This window comes from Protopterus annectens, chromosome 4.part0, assembly GCF_019279795.1.
Source record: "Protopterus annectens isolate FY-2018-M chromosome 4.part0, PAN1.0, whole genome shotgun sequence".
Classification (NCBI taxonomy): Eukaryota; Metazoa; Chordata; order Ceratodontiformes; family Protopteridae; genus Protopterus; species Protopterus annectens.
In genome coordinates, this window is record NC_056733.1 from 1,756,159,372 (window position 1) to 1,756,180,803 (window position 21,432).

Genomic DNA, 21,432 nt, shown 5'->3' on the forward strand with positions numbered 1-21,432 from the left:
GTAAGTGCTCACACATGGGTGTGTAAGGTAGCAGTCCACACAGTTTGCCACACATCATAAAGCCATAAAATTGTGTATCTTATTAAAAAGACTACAATTATTTAGTGTTGCTGGGCTCCTACTACTTGACTCCAAGGACTGTACTTAGCACACTGATTTACATGACCTTTAGTTCAGAAGTATGCTGAAGCTCTCTTTCTCCTTTCTCTTTGCATGGTATTTTCATATATTATAGTAGAGAAATAATTTGCTCCTGTATCTTGCTTCAGATGATGTGTTGAAAAACTTACTGCATTCTCATTTGGTCTGTAGGTCTAAATCACAGTAGTAACATATTGCTTTCATCAAAATGCACCTCATTCTGTCAGTCTAGAAAGTACATTTGTGTAAGAAAACCAACAACAGTAGATGTTTGAATGATCACTGCTGCAGTAGCCTTAGCTATATGAATTTATATCCTGCATAGGATACGACAGCCAGCCAACTTCTAAAGCTATAGGGCACCTAGCTTGCACTGAGCTGATTAAAAAGGTTTGCATGCCAAGACCTTCAATGCCTTCATGCCAAAAGAGAAAAGGAGGCTGAGCCCTGAAAGGACAATGCTATCAATAATAAAACATCTACACCCTGGCATAAACAACACACCAAAAACAAGGAATGGTGAAAGGAGGAAGGGAGCGCTACTGCAGCAGTGGTCATTCGAACATCTACTACTATGGTAAGTTTACTTACACAACAGTACATGTTCATCATGCTGATTATTGCTGCAGTAGCCTTCCCCTAGCTTACTACATTTAGAAAATGGAATAAGAAGAAGGTCCTAGCAAAGCTTGACCTGGACCTAAAAAATGATTCAAGCTTATACTGCTTTGTAAAAGTATGTACAGAGGGGCCAAGTAACAACTTCTAGAATACTTCTACAATCCAATCCAATCCCTTCCCAAAAGGCATAGATGAAGCCAAGGCCCAGGTAGAGTGGGCCTTGACATTGTCTGGAATGGTTTTGCTATGGTGAGCAAAAAAAAAAAAGAAACAACCTTGGACAACCATTAGGAAATAGTCCATTTTGACAAAGGTTGTCCCTTCTTACATTCACAAGAAAATAACAACTTTTCTGATGTTGTCAATTTTCATTCATTCCTCAACATGTGGGTTCAGAACTTCAGATCCAATCCTCAGATCTGACTCAGCTGCTTTTTTTACAGCTTGTGGCCTACTGCACACTCTCGAGCTCCTCCCTTACCTATAATGCTGTAGTCCCCCTCCATACCTCAGATCTCATTTGCTGTCTTCATGCACGGATGTGGTTGCTGTCAGCTCTCGAGTGTTTAGTGAGTTACGAAAGTTTTTTCAGTATACCTTTATTTATTTCTAGCTTATAACTTCGGATCTTTATATAGCCTCCCTTATCCCTAAGAGTTTCTTTCCATATATCTTGATACCACTGTTGGTAGTTTTTTCCCCTAACTGTTTTTTTTACTGTTTCGGTAAGCTTTTCTACCACTGTCGGTAGTTTTTCCTTCCTATATACAAAAAGAAAACACCTTTCTACCTTATTCTTCTTTGCTGTTTGATATCACTATGGCTGCAAAACCTTCAGGGTTCAAATAGTGTAAGGAGTGTGGCCACAAGATTCATTTGTCTGATACCCACAAGTCTTGTGTCTATTGTTTGGGCCCTGCCCATTTGAAAGTCCCTTGTGAGATATGCAATTTTTTCAATCTAAGGGCTTTGTTGACAGAAAGAATAAACTGATTCTGAAGGGACTTCTCCCCCTCATCCCTCCAAGGTAGACCAGAAAGAGTAGAGAAGAAAACTTTCTGAACCATCTGGATCTTCCACTGAATCTTTGGATCCGAGCAAGGAGCCAGCCCAGAAAATTTTGAAATGGTCAGATCAGAAGATCAAATCCTTGGATCAGACTGCTTCAGATACAAGTTCTGTCTCACTGGACTCGGTTTTCTTGGAGCAGAAAGAGGTCCCCCAGACCCATTATGTGTCCTCTCTGGATCTGGTCCCTTCTTGGCTACCTTCTCCCTTCTTAGAGAGGAGCTGACACTCTAGATCTCCCTCTTTAGCTTCTTATTCCTTTTCTTCCAGGAGTCTTACAGAGGCAGATGTGGACAGAATGATGAGGGCTGATACAGATGGGAGTTCTCCCAGATCCAACCCCCTCTGGTCAGGAGACCTTCACTAGTATTACTCCACACATCTCTACTCCTTCTTAGATCCTTCCTTCAGTTTTGTAGCCCTTAGACCCGAGCCTTCTGGGACTGTCTGTAATGGAGCCAAAGATGGTGGTATCATCGGATCCGATAACTTCTCTGAGTGGACCAGCCCCAAATGTGTCGAATGCCTCTTGAAGCTTCAGGAATGGACAGCTCAGTTCTGACTTCTACCTCGGGTGGGCTGCCTTCGGGTCAGAGGGAGCTGGTGGTCCAGAAGCATGTTTATTCAGCTCCATTGGCTTCCCTCTCCCCTGGGGATTCTGCCTTTTGAGGTAAGTAGGGAGAGTATTCTCTTCTAGAATTCAGGCAGTTCCACCCCCCTCAGATCTTCCATCTGGTTCCAATATGTTTTTGTGCCATGAGCCTCATCACTCTACCCCACAGGGACAACCAGCCCAAAGTCTCCAGGTCACCCAACAGGGTAACCTTATATCTTCTGATACTTCTCCGGAGCACCCCACTGAAGAAATCCCTAGGAAGAGAAAGTGCAAGAGGAGGCACTTAGACTCCCCTCAGGAGTCAATCACAAAAGATACTGATTTTGATGAAGGGGTAGGGTCCCCAAGATCACCACCTGATGATGTCTCATTTGGAGGCATTTTGGAGATCCTTAAGCAAAGGGGTGGTTGGTCTACTGATAACCCCTCCCAAGAGGAATCAGTTTTCTTGGAGGCATTTGGGTCTGCCCCAATTACTTCCTAGGTGGCTCTGCCCACCGACAAGCTCATTGAGTTGATCTCTCCACAGGCATGGAAGAAATTAGATTCTGCTGAGCAGATCCCCAACAGACCAGATAGGATCCTGGAACCTCCAAAGAGAAAAGAGTTTGAGAACAAAGGAGTACCAGTAGATGACATGGTTGCAGTGGCAGCCACAAAGAAAGAATTGGCGAAGCAGAGTTCATCTGTTCACCCCTCTAACAGAGAGTCTAGGGAGATGAACAGATTTGGGAAGTGTGTTAACATTTCAGTTTCTTTCACTCTTAGATCTCTGAACTATTTTGTGCATTTCACCAGACTACAGAGGGATTTGATTAAAGAAATCTCCAAATCCCTCTAAGGAGCAATAACTGCTGAGGCTCAGACTTCCACTACATCACAGTTGGTTACCTTAGAGTCCAGTAATAATTCATCTATGAGACTCATTTCACCATGCAGATGAAGATACCTCAAGGGCAGTGGGTTCAGGCATTTCCATTAGGAGGCATGCCTGTATGCACCTGTGTGATTTTACAGAGACCTTCAAGTCTTCCTCCATCAATGCTCCGTTTGACTTAAGTTTGTTGTCTAGCCCCAAAGTGAAGCACACGCTATCCAGGTGTCAGCAAGATGGCAAGATCTTGTCTGTAGTGCCTGTATGTTTTTCAACTCCTCAAAGAACATTCTCTAGGAATCAATGAGGTGGTCAGAAAATGTGGTTCAGAAAATCCCATGGTCCTTTCCATGATCCGTGTGGAGATAGAGTTCCCTCTCTGCCCCTGGGGGACCTAACAGAACATACCACCCATATGGCAGAGAAGGCCCACAGTACCAAAGTTCCAGAGATTCCTTCTCCCACAGACCCTATCAGTGCTCCTGAAAGGAGGCCCGATTGTCCACCTCTGAATACAATCGGGGATCATCTATCCCTGCACCAGACAGCCTGGCTAGACTTTACAGAAGATACACGGTGACCAAATGGAGAAATAAGTCAGCAAGCAAAGGAGATTAGTGGGGTCCAAATGGAGAGATAAGTCAGCAAGCAAAGGAGAGTAGTGGGGTCCAAATGGAGAGATGATAAGTCAGAAAGTAAAGGAGAGTACTGGGGTCCAAATGGAGAGATAAGTCATCAAGCAAAGGAGAGTAGTGAGGTCTGAATGAAGAGATAGGTCAGCAATCAAAGGAGAGTAGTGGGGTCTGAATGGAGAGAAGATAATTCAGCAGGCAAAGGACAGTAGCAGGGTCCAAATGGAGAAATAAGTCAGCAAGCAAAGGAGAGCAGATTGGGTCCGAGTGGCGAGATTATAAGTCAGCATGCAAAGGAAAGTAGTATTGCTGAAATTGAATTCATCCTCAAGTATTGGTGAGTACCTTCACGAGGTGGACCCTGTTTTTCACAAAATCTCACAAAGATGACACTGATAATTGCTATTCTCCTCTCCTACTGTAAGGAACAAAAGCAATCCCACCTTGTGGAGCCTACACGTGGAAAGATAAAAGAAAGTATGTCCTAGAGCTCCTGCTCGTCTTAATCTTTTTGTATTTTTCTTTCCCAGTGAATTTGTAAAACCCAAAGTCAGCACTGCCAGTAGCCAGCAACTAACCCCCCCCCCTCCTCCTCTCCACCAACTGATCATATATTTCCCAATAATATCCCTAGCTACTTGCCTCTTGCTTTAAACCACGAGCCCTGTAAGCAGCAATTATTGAAATATCTGCTGCGGTCATTAGGTGGCCCTTACTACTAGGGTTTTTCCTCTGGAAATTGCCTCTACCTAGCAAACTCTCTATCTCACCTACTATTAGCCCCTTTCTGCTCCACTTTTCTCTTTCTACTTGCTCTGATACTTCTAGCTTCTACTTGCTCCTACCTCTTGTCACCAAATATATTTACATCCCCTTGCCTTACTTACCTTCTTTCTGAACACTTCACTGATTGTTTTCCTCCTGGACCTCTTCTTCTTGGGCTCTTCCCGCTCCGTTCGCCCTGCGGGCTCACTCCGTTCCCCACCCACCCCCAGGGGTCCTACATTTATCTCAAATAGGAACACACCCCTTTACACCTCCTCTCTAATCAAATCTCTATACAACTCTCTGATTTCACCACACCTACCTTGATCACAAATACTCACCCTCCCCTTTCTTAAACACTATTCCTACCTCATTATATCCCTACCTCCTGCCCCACCCTCTCTAATTACTCCCATCAAACATTACTTCATCACACTTCATCCTACTTCTCTACAAACCTCCTTTGAGACCACTATGCCCACTTTATCTATCCATGCATTACTAAGACTACTCATCTCTATACTATTGTTATCATCTCTTGTAACTTCCTACATAATAACTTCTTATGAATACTCTCAGACTATCTCTCCTCTACTGCCCTCTAAAAGTACCTCAACATATAGAAAAACCTTTATCTTCATCCTATTTGCATTCACCCTCTCAGTCCATTTACCTGCTAGCCAAATATCACAGACTAGTACACTGCAAGTTCAGAAAAACCTATACCAAAAAAACATATGTTATTCACTATAATCTTAAACCACAGATATATCCTACTCTTCTCCACTTACTACAAGATGGTGATATCCACCCTAATCCAGGCCCACATCATATTATAACCAACATAGAACAAAACCAAACTAAACCTTTATCTCTCTCTTGCTCTAAACCTTCTAACTCTTTGTCCATTGCCCATCTTAATATACGTAGTGTCTGTAACAAAATTAATCAACTCCATGCCCTTCTTGAAACTGAGAAGTTTGATATTTTATGCCTATCTGAAACTTGGTTAAAACCCTCAATTAAAGACATCGAAATTACCCCACCTGGTTATAGCATTATTAGACTTGATCGCACCAACAAGAAAGGAGGTGGGGTAGCCATTCTGCATAAAGCGAAACTAAAACGGATTCCTCTAGACCTGACTCTTACTCAAAATAATTATGCTGAAGTAATTAGCTCTAAAATACAAATCAATACCAATAAAGCCATTAACATCATCTGTGCATATCTCCCCCCTGGAAATAACATCAACACCCTTGAAGATATACTCTACCAACTCTCTATCAAACTTCCACAAGAAACTCTAGTCCTAGGTGACTTTAATATAGATTGGCATTCCCTTAATAATACTTACCCTACCTCACATATCAACCTCTTTGGCTTCAAACAACTTATCAATAGTCCCACTAGAATCAATAAAATAAACAATAAGGCTACTACCTTAGACTGGATTCTTACTAATACCCCCCTGCAAACCTACCAAACAGGTATCCTTCCTGACGACCTTAGTGACCACTCACTTACCTTTATCATTAGAAGCAAAACCAACCTAACCTTACCCACAACTTTTAGAACTCTTCATTCAAAAAAACATTTTAACCCTGATCAGTTTCAAGCTGAACTTTTCCAATGTCATTGGGCCCCTCTAAAACATCTCCCACTCAACAAAGCTGTGGAACACTTCAACTCAACATTCTTAGCGATACTTAATCAACATGCCCCAAGTCGAACCATTAGAACTAAAACTAAAACTGCTCCCTGGCTAACCACAAATACTAAGCATAAAATCGCCCTCAGAAATAAATCTTGGCATAAGTGGCATTCCACCAAAAGTCAAATAGACCACCAAAGGTTTAGAGAGCTTAGAAATAGTACTAAAAAAGCCATCCTAACAGACAAAAAGAACTATTACTTTCAACTTCAAAAAACTACCAAAAAGGAACCTAAAAAATTCTGGATCAGTATTAATAGTCTCCTGACCCCAGGCCAAATAATGACACCAAACCCTCAGGATTCTGACCCTGATAATCCCACACTAACAGCCAATAACTTTAATTCCTTCTTCACCAATTCTATACAAACTCTAGCCAACCAACTATCTCCTGATACTTCTCAACTACCTCCAAATACCTTAATAAATACCATTCCTCCCCTTCACCTACAACCTGTATCTACCTCTTATATACAATCTCTTATCCAAAAACTTAAACCTACCACCCCTTCCGCAGATAAACTTCCTGCTGAATTCCTGCAACTAGCAGCAAAAGCCATTGCTTACCCTGTCTCTATCTTGATAAACAGATCAATAAAAGAAGGTATTTTCCCAACAATCTGGAAGATATCACATATCATACCCCTCCATAAAGGAGGCAAATCTTATGACTTCTCCAACTATCATCCCATAGCACTTTTATCCCCCTTAGCTAAAATCACGGAAAAATGCATACATAAACAACTACTCAACCATCTCCTCAATAATAGCCTTCTAGCAGACACCCAACATGGCTTCAGACCTGCTCACAGTACTATCACAGCTCTTCTCTCCTTCACCAACACTATTAACTTAAACCGTAACAACAATAAACTTACATCTTCTCTTTTCATAGACCTATCAAAAGCCTTTGATATGGTTAATCATACACTTCTTTTGCACACATTAAAATCTCTGGCCCTGGAGCCCTCTTCCATTACCTGGTTTTCTTCCTATCTTGTAAATCGTCAGCAAGCCGTACTCTGGAAAAATTCTCTCTCTGCTCTCCTCCCTATCTCTTTAGGAGTACCTCAAGGGTCTATCCTAGGCCCACTTCTATTTTCTATCTTTATTAATGACCTTCAATCATCTTTACCTAATACTACCTGCATACAATATGCAGATGATTCCACTATAATTTGCACTGCCTCTTCTCAAACAGAACTTCAGTTTCAAACACAATCAGCCTTCTCAACTGTTGAACAGTGGTTCTCCAATCGCTGTTTACTCCTTAACCCCAAGAAAACCAAATTATTACTCTTTTCACCTACCCGTAAATCTACTTTGATAAAATTCTGTATTACTGCAACTGACAACACCATAATTTCTCCTGACTCCTCAACTAAACTTCTTGGTGTTATTATCGATAATAATCTCAACTATGATTGTCACATCAACTCCACAATAAAAGCTGTTAATAAAAAGATTGGATCCCTATACAGAATAAAGCCCTTCCTCACACCTGAAGCTAGGATAACCTTAGCCCAAACACACCTTATCTCTACCCTTTTGTATGCTTCCTCTATTTACACTAATCTATCTAAAAGTAACCTTAAGAAACTTACTACATCTTACCACAATATTGCCCGCTTTGTCACCACATCCCAATTTAGAGCTCACCACTGTCTAATCCTAAAACAACTACACTGGCTGGAACTCCCTAACAAGCTCATTTTTCAACAACTCTTAATTGCACATAAAATTCTATACCAACCTTCTAAAACACCAGCTCTTTCTAACCTCTGGACTCCCTATATCAACCTGAAACAACTACGTTCCTCTGATAAATTACTTGTTAATATTACCAAAATTATGAATTCTGCAGGCAATTGCCTTTTTTCTAACTCAGTAGGAAAAATATGGAATAATCTTCCATCTGATCTGTCCTCTTTGCCTACTCTCCCACTATTTAAGAAACAACTTTTAATACATCTTAATAAATTCTGGCTTTGCTCTTGCACCAACCCAGACTAGCCTGTTGGCACCCTTAACTTTGTCATAAACTTTTCTTATCCACTTGGATTTCAGCTTCTACTTCAACTGAGATATTATCCCTTTTCATTGTAAATATTACTTAACTCATTAAAAAAAAAAAAAAAAAAAAAAAAAACAAGAATTGTTTGTGTTTATGATTTGAGACCTTATTATATTGTTTTGCTAGTTGCTAACCTCTAACCTAACTTCCTTCTGACCTAGGATGATTCTGATTAGTTAAGATCTATAATATTTGTACTTACATTTTTTCCTTTTGTATAATACATTGGTACTATGTCTTGTTATGTATTTCCAATACTGTTTTTAACCTCTGGAACTTTTCTCCCCAGGCCTCCACAGAAAATGGACATTAATCCAGCTGGACTAGCCCGGTCAACAAATGTAAAATAAATAAATAAAATATATAGACTGCATTTGTATAGCATATATCATGGACAGAAGTAGGCCAAAAATGAAAAAAGATAGCTGGGTGCACAAGACCCAGGATAAAAAAGTGCCCAATCCTGGCAGGTACACTGCTGCCAGGACTGGGAAAAATGACAAATCTTCAAAATACAGAAACATTCCTACAACAGAGCCAGGCCCAGGGGGGGGGATGGCCCCCCTGTTGTACAAGGAAGTATCAGTGCAGAAAAATCCCTAAAACTGACGGACCAAAGAAGAGCCATAAAGATGACAGAGTGGACTATTGAGGGTAAGAAAGAAATTATGTATTGTTACTATTATGCAAAAAGCCCAGAATTTCCAGATGCAAGATATACAGAAAAACTTAACAGAGAAATTAGAGGAAAGAAAAATACTTCCACAAGAAAAACTGTCAGAACCCCCAAATAAAAATTTGTGTTCATTAATACAACACATTTGTGAAAAACAGTATATACACGAAGAAACTTTGATCTGTTTGGAAAAAGAAGCATCTGAGGAAGTGCATAAATATAAACAAAACCTAGAGATTGGGCAAAGGTGAAAGCCACATGAATCAATATCAAAAGATATCTGAAGAGAAAAATAGGCAAAGTCATCCAGCTATGGAAAATTTCACAATAAAAATAATAACATCCCAAAGAGGGAACATAGAAAAGAAGATTAGCAAAGTAGAAGTAAAAAAAAAAAAATAGAAGTTGAAGTTATGGAGTGCCTGCGAAGTGGAGGATTTGGTGTAAAAGGTTACTTGTCCTACCATACTTTCAAACCCAAAACAGAGGGCTACAAAGCCAAAAGAGGTGGCGTTTCAATATTTATCAAAGATGTGCACACCTCCAGGCTGGTCAAACAGTATGACGTACAGGAGACACTCCAGGTGCAGGCAACTATTGACAAAAAAACTCTTCAAATCATAACTAGCTAAAGACCCTCCAACCATGACTCAAGGAGGACCACTCCACCTACTCAAATCCATCAAGATTCAACCCTCTACCCTGATTCTGGGTGACTTTAATTATCCAACCATAGAGTGGAAGACCTATTCTAGCTCAAACACGAACACCCAAAGATTCCTCGAATTCGTTAATGCCAATGCATTGGATCAGCTGATCGACACCCCCACAAGAGGTGAAAATATCCTGGACCTGGTACTAACCAACATCAGTAGCCACTGTAGCACCTCTACAGTGTCATCCTCCTTAGTAAGATCCAACCATAACGCAATCACTTAAAAAGTCACCATCTCCCCTGACCTCCGCTGACTCTTGCCAGGGTCAAACAAAAAACTTTTCTAAAGCTGACTAAACCTCTCTGCGAGAAGGTATAAGTAGCTTCAAAGCCACCATCCCTTCACTTGAATCAACCATTAATATCCACGCCTACACCAAAAAACTATATGAGCATCTATATAGCTGCATGGACTCAGCAATATCTGACAGGAAGAAATCATCTTCCTCAAGGAAGAGCAACCCTGTCTGGTGGACATCAGCAATAAACGGACTCTATAATAAAAGGAAAACATTAGTGTCCAGGATGAAGAAGGAGTAGGTGCCAAGTTGGAAGCAATCTCTCCTTTGTCTGAACAAGCAAATAAGGTCACTGGTGAAATCCTCTAAGGCTAACCTTGAGTCCAAATTGGCCACATCCACTAAGGACAATCACAAGGCATTCTTCGCATACGTCCACAATCTCAACGGTAATTCCCAAATCTGCTCTGAATTCATGGTCGAGAATTCCACATACTCAAATGCTATAGATATAGCCAACCTACTAGCAGACAAGTTCAGTGAAAACTTTACCCCCCTGTCCCCCCATCAATAAACCAGGACATCCCCAGCACCTGCCTCCCACCCCTCATCACCAGGGAGCAGGTTATTAAAGCCCTCTCAAAGGCACAAAATACAGCCTCCATGGGACCCGACAACATCTCTGGCTGGGTCCTACATGAACTCAGGCAAGAGCTCACAGCACCACTAGGCACCCTATTCAACCAAAGCCTGTGCACTGGCTTTGTCCCAGCAGAATGGAGGACAGCAACTGTCATCCCTCTGCACAAAGGTGGAGCGTCCACCGACCCAGGCAATTATAGGCCCATCAGCCTAACTAGCCTGATCTGATCATGGACCTTATAAACAAGGACATTGGCAACCTCCAAACACTTGATCTCACACAGTTTGGTTTTGTCAAAGAGCGATTATGCCTGTTAAACTTGGTTGCCTTCTTTGAAATAGTCACCAAAGCCATGGATGTGGGCATGACAGTGCAAACCACCTACCTTGACCTAGCCAAAGCCTTCAACACTATTCCCCACTTGGGCATAATAGATAAACTCTCCCAGCTAGGCATCAACCCATATGTTACCAGATGGGCAGCTAACTAGCTCACTGATAGAACCCACTCAGTCATAATAGGAGAAGCCACCTCTAGTAGTAGATCCATAACAAGCGGCGTACCCCAAGGATCGGTCTTGGGGGTTCTACTGTTTGGGATATACTTTTCTAAGGTGCAAGCCAAAACCAGTGGTCTATGGCTGACCAAGTTTGCAGATGACTGCAATCTGGGCACTGCCATAAATTCCCCTAGTGATGTGAACATCCTCCAAGAGGGCTTTAACCAAACTAATGACTGATGCCAGAAGCATGGCCTCAAACTGAATGCCAAGAAATGCATCAATATCCCCTTTAGAGAAAATGGTGTCCCCACTGATTATCACATTAATAGCAATGCACTAAGCATGCAATCAGTCGTGAGGGACTTGGGCACCCAGGTTGATAGCAATCTGACTTTTGACCACCATGCTGCCTCCATTGTATGGAAGGCTTTCTGCATGGTCCACCTCATAAAGGTATTTCATTCAGGAACAAGGAGGTCATAACATCCCTGTACTTTTCCCTTATCAGACCCATTATCGAGTACAATGCTCCCTTCGGCATGTACCTTCCCAAGCACATGCAGCAGTTGGAGAGATCACAGAGGTTCCTGACCAAGAAAATCCAGGGTCGCAAACATCTATCCTACACAGATAGGCTAAAAGCCCTGTCCCACTACTCAGTCTTGTACAGACTGTTCACAGGTGACCTGTGTCTGGCATACAAGGCCGTCTAAGACTTAGCCTTGATGGAGTTGCTCATATCCGTAAGTGAAATTCCACTTATGCTACCCACACACAAGGTCTCAACCTGGTCTGTGACATTAACAGAACTTGTTGATAAGATAGATTTGTGTCCCAACTCCCCCATCTGTGGAATAGACTTCCTCTCCAGAGTAGCTCACTAGCCCTCTTTAACAAGAACCTGGACGACTGGATGGGAAAGAGAAAATATACCCCTGGGATCCCGCCTGTGTCCCTGCTGGACGGGGAAAACAGGTGCTGACTTTGTGGGAACATGGGTGAAATTCTTGGCTAGGCTTATAAGGGCCTCAGGGCCAATAGACTAGTATCATCCTATGCACCTATGAAAGGCCTAACACTGGGTTACATCACACGATGATGGAACGAGTCCCCAAAGTACGGAGAAACAGGAAGATCAGGAGACATCTGAAGAAGAACTATGAACATGAGAAAGAAAATGAGATTTAATACGGTGTAATATCTATGCAAAGGAGAAAGCAAAACTAATCAATACAAAAAGAGCAGCACCAAAGATATTTGGAGAGAAATACAGGCAAAGAAATCCAGACACGGAAAACATTACAATACAAAAAACAACAAGACAAAGTGGAAAAGGGGATTAGCAATGGAGAAGTTAAAGAAACAGAAAATGAAGTTATGAAGCACCTGCCAAGTGAGGGATTCAGTGTAGAAAATCTAATTAGGAAAGCACCACAACGGGATAGAGCAGTGGAACAAGAAGCAATTGGTCAGGTGCCATATGAAGATCTTTTGGAGTCTTCCACAGGAAAATAGTTTTAACGTTCACTTGAAGCTGGACAGCAAGGGAAGAAACAGGAAACTGTGGAAACTCTGACACAGTCAATGTTGAGGAGTGATAGCCCAGTGAGCTCCCATATGGTAGAGTAATGGATGGCACAGGATGAAACTGAAGACAATGTGCCACAGGAAGATGCTATAGAACTACCTACAGAATGCCCGCAGGAAATAGAAAACAAAAAATGTGCCCGCAGTTTAAAAGAAAATGAGCTAAGAGAAGAGTTGCTTGATTTAATAGAGATAGATAAGACATATTACAATCAATGAAAGAAACAGACTGCAGAAGGTCAATAAAACCCAAAAAGTCAGAAGTCTGATAAAACAAATGAACCCAGTAATCAGGACTGTTCATAGAGATCCATGCGATATAACAGAAGTAAACAAGATATATTACTGTGCAGCTAAATTAATAACTGATAAAGTTCTACCTCAAGAACACAGGGTAGTGAGGGAAAAGAAGGGGAGAAATCGAATACCATCATGTAAGTATCGAACAGAGAAAACTATAAAGCAATTAAGACGTGTCACTGTTAGAAGAACATACAAAATGGACCAGATCAACAAAAATACTTAGAAAGATAGATGTGATAAAAGCAATGCACAGTATTAGAACAGAACAGGATCTATCATGCACTATCGCAAATAAACCAAAACTCTCAGCACAGGTGGAAAAACTTAGAAGATACATAGATAAATATAAAGGAAATGTACAAAATAAGCAATTTATTGATGACCCAAAAAAGTTTTATAGAGAATCAAGAAACAAGGTAAATTTAATTGAAAGATCACCAAAAAAAGAAATAGGTATATTTTGGAGAAATATTTATGAAGTTCCTGTGGAACATAACAAAGATGCTAAATGAATCGAAGTAAAAGAAAGAATAGGTTTAAAGGTACAGGAAATGAAATGGGATGAAGTAACAGCCAGAGAGATGGAAACAATGTTAAGAAAAGCCTCTAATTGGAAAAGCCCAGGCCCACGTGTAGTACCTAACTTCTGGTTAACAGTATTAACATCTTTGCACAAAGATTTAGTAAGAACTATTTATATGTGCACTCTGAACAGACACCAACCTAGCTAACAACAAGAAAAACAATGTTCCTACTTAAGAGTGAACCTGCAAGCTACCCTAAAAATTATAGACCAATAACTTGCCTTCTGATGACATATAAACTATACACTGGAATTGATGCTGACAGCTTAAAAGTCATTTAGAAGAAAACTCAATTATGGCAATAGAACAAAAGTGCAATAAAAGAAAGTCATGCAGAACAAAGTATCATTTGTTGTTAAATAAAGTCATAGTGGAAAACTGTGAAAAGGGGAGGAATCTAAGTATGGCATGCATTGATTACAAAAAAGTATTTGATAGTATCCCACATTCATGGATAAAAGAGTGTTTAAAATTGTACAAGATATACCCCTACACTAATCAACTACATTACAGTGACCATAAAGCAGTGGCAGACCACTTTGCAATTAAGCCATGATAACGGACAAATTAGTATCCTTGGGATAAAAATTCAAAGCTGCTATTCTGTCTTGCCCTTAACCCATTAAGCTGTCTACTTAACAGCTTAGGCCATGGCTATAATTTGGCTCCTAGACAACAACAAAGTGTAAAGTCTTCTCATCTTCTCTTTGTTGATGATTTAAAACTGTATAGCTCATCAGATGAGGAATTGAAAGCACAACAAGTGTCCAAACATTTTCTGATGATATAAGAATGTAATTTGGCCTTGATAAATGTGCAAAAGCAACCTTTAAAGCAAGAAAACTGCAGCACCAAGAAAACATAAGTTTGGGACAAGAATGTGATATAAAAGAACTTGATCAAGACGGAGTGTCCAAATATTTAGGAATTGATGAAGGATCAACAATAAAACATGAATAAATGTGAATAAAACTTAGTAAGGAATACTTTAGAAGACTTAAATTAATCCTGAAAACAGCGTTGACATCTAGGAACAAAATTCAAGCTATAAAGCAATTTGCTTTTCCTGTCCTAACTTACAGTTTTGGAGTGACTGACTGGACACAAAACGTGTTAGACAGATTAGACAGGAAAACAAGGATGCTTCATGCTCATCAAATGCTTTATAAAAATCAGTGGCTACCAAGATTATATATTCCCCGTTTCAAAGGGGGGATGGGGCTCCTTAAGTTGATTACATGTATAGATCTGCAATCATGGGACTGCATACATATCTGCTGACCTCACATGACCCAAATGTAGTGAAAGTTTTGAACATGAGGAGAATAAATCTAAGATGACTTCTCTGCTTAGTCTAGCAGAAGCATATCGGCATCAAGCAGGAATGTAAATGAAACCAGAAGCAGATAAAAATCAGGCAGCAACTGAACGTGCCAAAAAACAAAAGAAAGAATATAAGATGAAAGACCAGATGACAAGGAAAGAAATGTGGAAAATGCATAAAAAGAAGTTATGTTCTTACCATAACATTCCATTTGTGTTGCTGATCTTCATTCATTCTGACGGATGGGTCTCAGTTCCATCCTTGGAACCAAATCGACCGATGTAACAAGCTTGCGCCAACCAAAACTCTTGAGCTAAGGTTACCCATTGTGCCCCTCTTCTCATCTCCTCAGATTGAGATTGCCTGTAAGGAAAGAAAGTGGAGGCTTTGTCTGAGCAAATGCCCTATCATGTAACCAGGACCAAAGCCGAACCTCAAGGAGTCGTCCAGAGGGGGTATGAGCACGGGATGTCATGAATGAATGAAGGTCAACAACACAGATGAAACATTATGGCAAGAACATAACTTCTCTATCTGATGTTGTTAATCTTCATTCATTCATGATGGACAGGACAGAGTCCCTAGCTACTTTATGTCCTGAGCACCATTGGGCAAAGGATGCTCTCCCCCTGGAGACCAAGTCCAATTTGTAATGAGTGATAAAGGTATGAGGAGAAGCCCAAGTGGCTGCTGCACAAATGTCATCCATAGAAGCTCTAGAATGAAAAGCTACTGAAGTAGCAAATGATCTGGTTGAATGCGCCTTTATTTCCATAGTTAAACTCATTTGGTTCTGTTGCTAGATAAAAGAGATACATTCTCTTAGCCACTTTGCCAATGTGACTTTAGAAACTGATCTTCCCAACTTGGGTCATGAGAAGGACAGGAATAATTGGTCATATTTTTAGAAAGCTTGAGTCCTATTCAAATACAAGCATAATTGTCTATGTACATCCAATAAATGCAAACAAGAAGACTGGCAAGTCATGGACTGATTAATATTCAACTCAGAAACAACCTTGGGTAGAAAGGATGGGTTAGTCCGAAGTGATACTCTCTCTTTGTGGAAAACAATGTAAAAAGGCATTTTACGCACAAAGCCTATAATTCTGATATCCTTCTTGCTAAGGTAATGGCTACCAAGAATAAAGATTTCCAAGACAAGAATTTTATCTCACAATTGGCCGCAGGCTCAAAGGGATTACGTGTCAAAGACTGTAAGACCAGCGTGAGATTCTCCAAGGTTCAATGGGCTCTTTGAAAGGCGGTCTTTTACGTAAAACCCTTTTCAAGAAGGTTTTACAGAGGCGATGAGATATCAGAGAGGAATCCTGGAAACCACAGTGAAAATTTGAGATAGCTGCTAACTGGACCCGGATCGTAGATGCTGAAGCTCCTGAATGGAGTATGGTTGATAAATACTCCAAAACCGAACTGATCAGAGCTGAGAAGGGATCGATCCCCCCCCTCCCCCAAGACCAAAACACAAATCTGTTTCATTTACTATGATGGATGGTTTATGGGAAGCCAGAAGTATTTTTCGAACAGGGGAAGAAAGATTATTTTGCCTGGCAATTAGTGGAAGTGGAGGAACCAAGCTGTCAGCTTGAGCCTCAATAGGTTTGGATGGATCAACCCCTGTGGGTGTGACAGAAGTCCTGGAGCTGGATCCAGTATCCATGGTCAGTGAACAAGGTGAGGCCAAAGGAAAAGGAAGCAGACTTGCCGGGGCCAATAGGGTGCAATGAGGATTACTTTTCTTCTTCTCAACCAAAGAGCCTTCTTTAGAAACTGTGGTATCAGAGGAAAGGGAGGAAAGACATACAGTAGTCCCGGGGGGGCAATCGTGTACTACAGCATACCTCAGGGACTCCCCCTGAGGGGGGATCAGGGCAAAGTAACTGCTGCATTTGTGGTTGGTAGGGAATGCGAATAGGTCACAGCACGACTGGCCCAAGTGACGCTAGATCTCCGTCGCTACCTCTGGATTGAGGGACCACTAGTGAGGCAGGAGAATACATCTGATCAGTTTGTCCGCAATCCCGTTGGAATTCCTGGGAATGTGCGTTACTGCTAGAAAGCGGTTGGAGGCTATCGCCCACTGCCAAATTCTCATGGCTTCCCAACACAACGGGTAGGATCTGGTCCCCCCTTGTTTGCTGATATACCAGACGACCAACATATTGTCTGACTGGATAGCAATTGTCTCCAACAGGAGGGCAGAGTGGAATGCTTGCAACACCAGAAACACCACCCTCAGTTCTAGGACATTGATATACAAATTGGCCTCCACAGGGGACCAAGTGCCTTGGGACTGTCTTTCCCTGAAAATGCCCCTCACCTCATCAGGGATGCATCTGTGGTCACTACAGCCTTGGGCTGAGGGGCTGAGAAGTGACGACTCCATAACTCCATTTCTGGCTTCATCCACCAATTGAGATCCTGCTTGCATCGGTTTGTTATGCAGATCAGATGAGACATAGGATGTGTCAGTAGGGATCACTGTGACGCTAGCAGCCACTGTAGCAATCTCATGTGTAGTCTTGTGAGAGGAACTATATAGTAATAATTGGTGCCATTGTTCCTAGCAGTTGGAGGACTAAACGAGCTGGGACTTTGTCCTGAGAGAGTATCACTCGGAGCTGAGATCTTAGTTTCTGAAGTGGGAGGGTGGCCATGCAAGACCTTGTGTTGAATGTTGCTCCTATGAATTCTAGGCTTTGAGCGGGTAGTAGTTTTGACTTCTCTTTGTTTACTGAGATCCCTAAGAAGCTTGCTAGCTGTACAGTATAGTACAAGGTGTGAAGCAGTAGATGCTTGGTGAGAGCGATAAAGAGCCAGTCATCTTAATATGGAAACACTCGGAATCCCTGGATTTTCAGGTGAGCTGTTACCATTGCCATACATTTGGTGAACACTCTGGGGGCTGTGGAGGGACCAAAGGGAAGTGCTCAAAATTGGTAGTGATTAGCTCCCAGCCGGAAGCGGAGATATTTCCTGGAGCATTTGTCCATTTTTATATGGCAATACATGTCCTGGAGATCTATCGAGCACATCCAGTTGTCTTTCTCCAGAAATGGGAGGATAGACTGAGCCGTGACCCTCTGGAATTTGGTTTGTCTGACAAACTTGTTTAGGATGCGGAGGTCCAAAACTGGCTTCCAGTCCCCTGTCCTTTTTGGCATTAAAAAGAATCTTGAGTAAAATCTGGATTCTCTCTGGTCTGGTGAGACTAATTGGATGACTCTTTTTTTGGAGCAGCTTTTGGATTTCTTGTGCTGCTATGCCCCTCTGACTGCTGGATGAAACATCAGGAATTCAGCTTTGCGGCCGCGGGTAAAGATCAAAGGGGGTGTGATAATTTCTGGTAATTATTATCTGCACCCAGGAATCTGTTGTTATGGAATGCCAGGCTAAATGGTGCAGAGAAAATCATCCCCCGACTGCTTCCAGAGGCAAACAATCAGGCTGCTCTTCAGGAGTGCTGGGAGGACTGCCCAGAAAAAGAATCTCTGGACCCCTGGTTATGTGGACCCCCACCTGCCTCGGGGAGGTGTCTTCCTGACGAGTCCCCCCCCCCCCTGCTCTGGGTGGAAAACTCACCATGTGTCACAGAATGGCCTTTGGGATTTTCTGAACCACATCTTTCCACTTCTCTGATTCTTGGAGTAGGAATGTTGGGGAGTGGAAAAACATATGCCCACAGCAGATAGGGTCTTGCCATCCTTCTCACACCTGGCTAGTGTGTCTCTAACCTTTGGACCAAAAAGAGATGAGGCATCAATGGGCTCATTGACGAAGGAAGACTTGAAAGGGTCCGTAAAGTTGCACAAGCACATCCAGGGGTGACGTCTCATGACAACACCTGCACCCGCTGCTCTGGCTGCCCCTTCTGTTGTATGGGAAAACAACCGCATGAACGAGTTAGATATAGATTCCAGGGTGGCAAGCTGTGAGGCAACTTTGTCACGTACCTCATCAAACACAGCTCCTACCAAAGTTCCGAAGAGTTCCGTGATCAGGTCTCTCTGGAGACGGGGAAAATCTACCAAGTAGTTCATCAACCGAATGGCAAAAGTTGATGAGGCATAAACCCGCTTCCTTAACCTCTCCATCGTCCAAGACTCCCTGTTTGGAGGATAGACAGCAGGACTCTCCTCTGTGAGTTCTTCCTTTGTGGCCACCACCCGCACCATAGGGTCTACTGCCAAGCCTTTGGACCAATGTGGGTGATCCTCTGGAGGGGAGAGTATTTTGTCCAGTCTCCAGGGGATTAGCATAATGGTGTCAGGAGCCTTCCAAGCAGACTGCATGATGAGCTTGACTAACTCATCTGCAGAGGGGGTCACCCGGGAAGTAGAAGTTCGAGCACAGAAAGCCTGCAAGAATACAGATTCTTCAGAAGAAGGGTTGGTGGGGTTCCAGTCACCCCTCTGTTTCAGCATCTCCAGTATTTCTCCAAAGGAGACATCCTCAGGGGTGACCGTGGGGACACTTCCCCCTCATCATAATCCATATCTTCAGTGAGAGATTCCTAAAGGGAATCAACGTGCTTCCGCTTGCACGATCTCTTATAGGGTGGCTCTTCAGGGGAGGCATCTGAAGAGGACTCCAAAGACAGGGTGCCCTGTGGTAGGGTATCTTGATGCTCCTGTGCCCAATGTCCCAGCATACTGGACTGTGTCAGCTGTGAACCAGAAGGCATGTATAAGTGGCATTCCGGCACCGAAGGGGACAACTGTAAACCTGCTGAGGCAAGTACCCTCTCCATAACCTGGAAGGCAGGCCCGCCTGAAGAGTGATGGGAGCCCAGAACCGAGAAGCACAACCTCGGAACTGGGGTCACACCCTGCTTCGACGAGTCTTCCTCCAGGGAAGAAGCTGTGAGAGGACTTGGAGCTGCCAGAGCAACCAGAACTGTAGACAGCACTGTAGAAAAAAATCAGTGCCATACTAGGGGTCACGGTGCTGATAGACCAGTTATGGTCTCGATGGTGGGTTGGCTCCAACTGAGCCGTGGACCACAGGGTAGGCTCTGGAACCATGGTAAGATTCACCAGTGGAACCGAAGAAGCTGGCACTGGGGTAGGTGTCAGCATCGAGGGCTCCAAAACCTGTGGGGAGACTGAAGGAGAATATATGTTGGAGTCTGTGGAGAAAAGTCCTCAGCTCCGGGTGGAAAGAGAGGTTTAGATAGAGTTGGGATGCCTCTAGCCACTAGGAGCTGATCCACAAGTCTCACTACGTCATGCCCCAAAAGGGTCCTGATGGAAAGGGTTGACATGCCCGATGGAGATTCAAGCCGATCAAGGAATGGACTTAGCTGGTGTCCAACATAGGGTTCGACTGACGGAGAATATCTGGTCCTGGCTAGTGTCTCGACCTTTGGCACTGTGGTGAAAGGACTTGAAGGTTGTGATGGAGAGAATATTTTTGGTATAGAGAGAGTCTATAGTACCGTGGAAGGCATCAGTACCGTGGAAGAAGAAGTCATTGTAGATTCCGTGATCAAGGATGGCACAGCGGATGGAGTTTTAAACTCTGGTGCCGACACAGGCGTCAAAGTTAGTTTAGCAATTTTTGGTTTCAGTTCCGTATGAACCTGGGCCTTACTGGTTTTCGATTCCTGAGGATGAGGAGACGATGGTACTGACTGGCTTGTCTTCTTCGACTCTTTTTTAGGAGGGGTTGAGACCTCCACCTCAGATAAAGCCTCCAAGAAAGTTTTTGTTAAAAGAGCCTTCAGAATTAGTTTATTCTTGCACTCGGCTAAGTACGGGCACTAAAGCCCTTATACAGCTCACACGGGGGTTGAACTTTTAAGTGTAGTACCCCCAGGCAATAAACACAGGAGAGATGGCCATCAGAGTTAGGCATCTTCCTGCCACATTTATCCCATTAAATACAACACCAAAAGGGCAACAAAGCAGCAAATACGACAAACTGGTGACCACAAAAAGTAGTTTAATATTTCTGTATCTAGAGCACATTTATCACATTGTTTGAAATCAGCAGTGGCCTTTTTGTCCATCATTACACTAATAGCCAAACAACAGTATCAACAGCAATGAAAAGCAGCAATTCAACAGTAATGAAAAACAGCAATTCAACAGTAGCAAAGATATACTGTCACGATAGGCCACACACACACACACACACACACACACACACACACACACACACACACACACACACACACACGCACGCAGAAAGAAAGGATCTTTTTTTTTTGCATATTACCAACAATGGTAAAGGAGAGAAATACCCAAAGGGGTAATGGAAAGGAAAAGAAGAATACCAACGATGGTGTACGTATGTAATTTTTATATATATATAAATTACCAAAGGGTTAGG

General features: G+C 42.5%; 1 protein-coding gene across 1 annotated transcript in view; it reads right to left on the reverse strand.

Moving 5' to 3' along the window:
* Positions 1-21,432, reverse strand: part of PSD2 (pleckstrin and Sec7 domain containing 2) — a 2,726,943-nt gene that overhangs the window by 1,241,367 nt on the left and 1,464,144 nt on the right. The gene's annotated exons all lie outside the window — the stretch shown is intronic.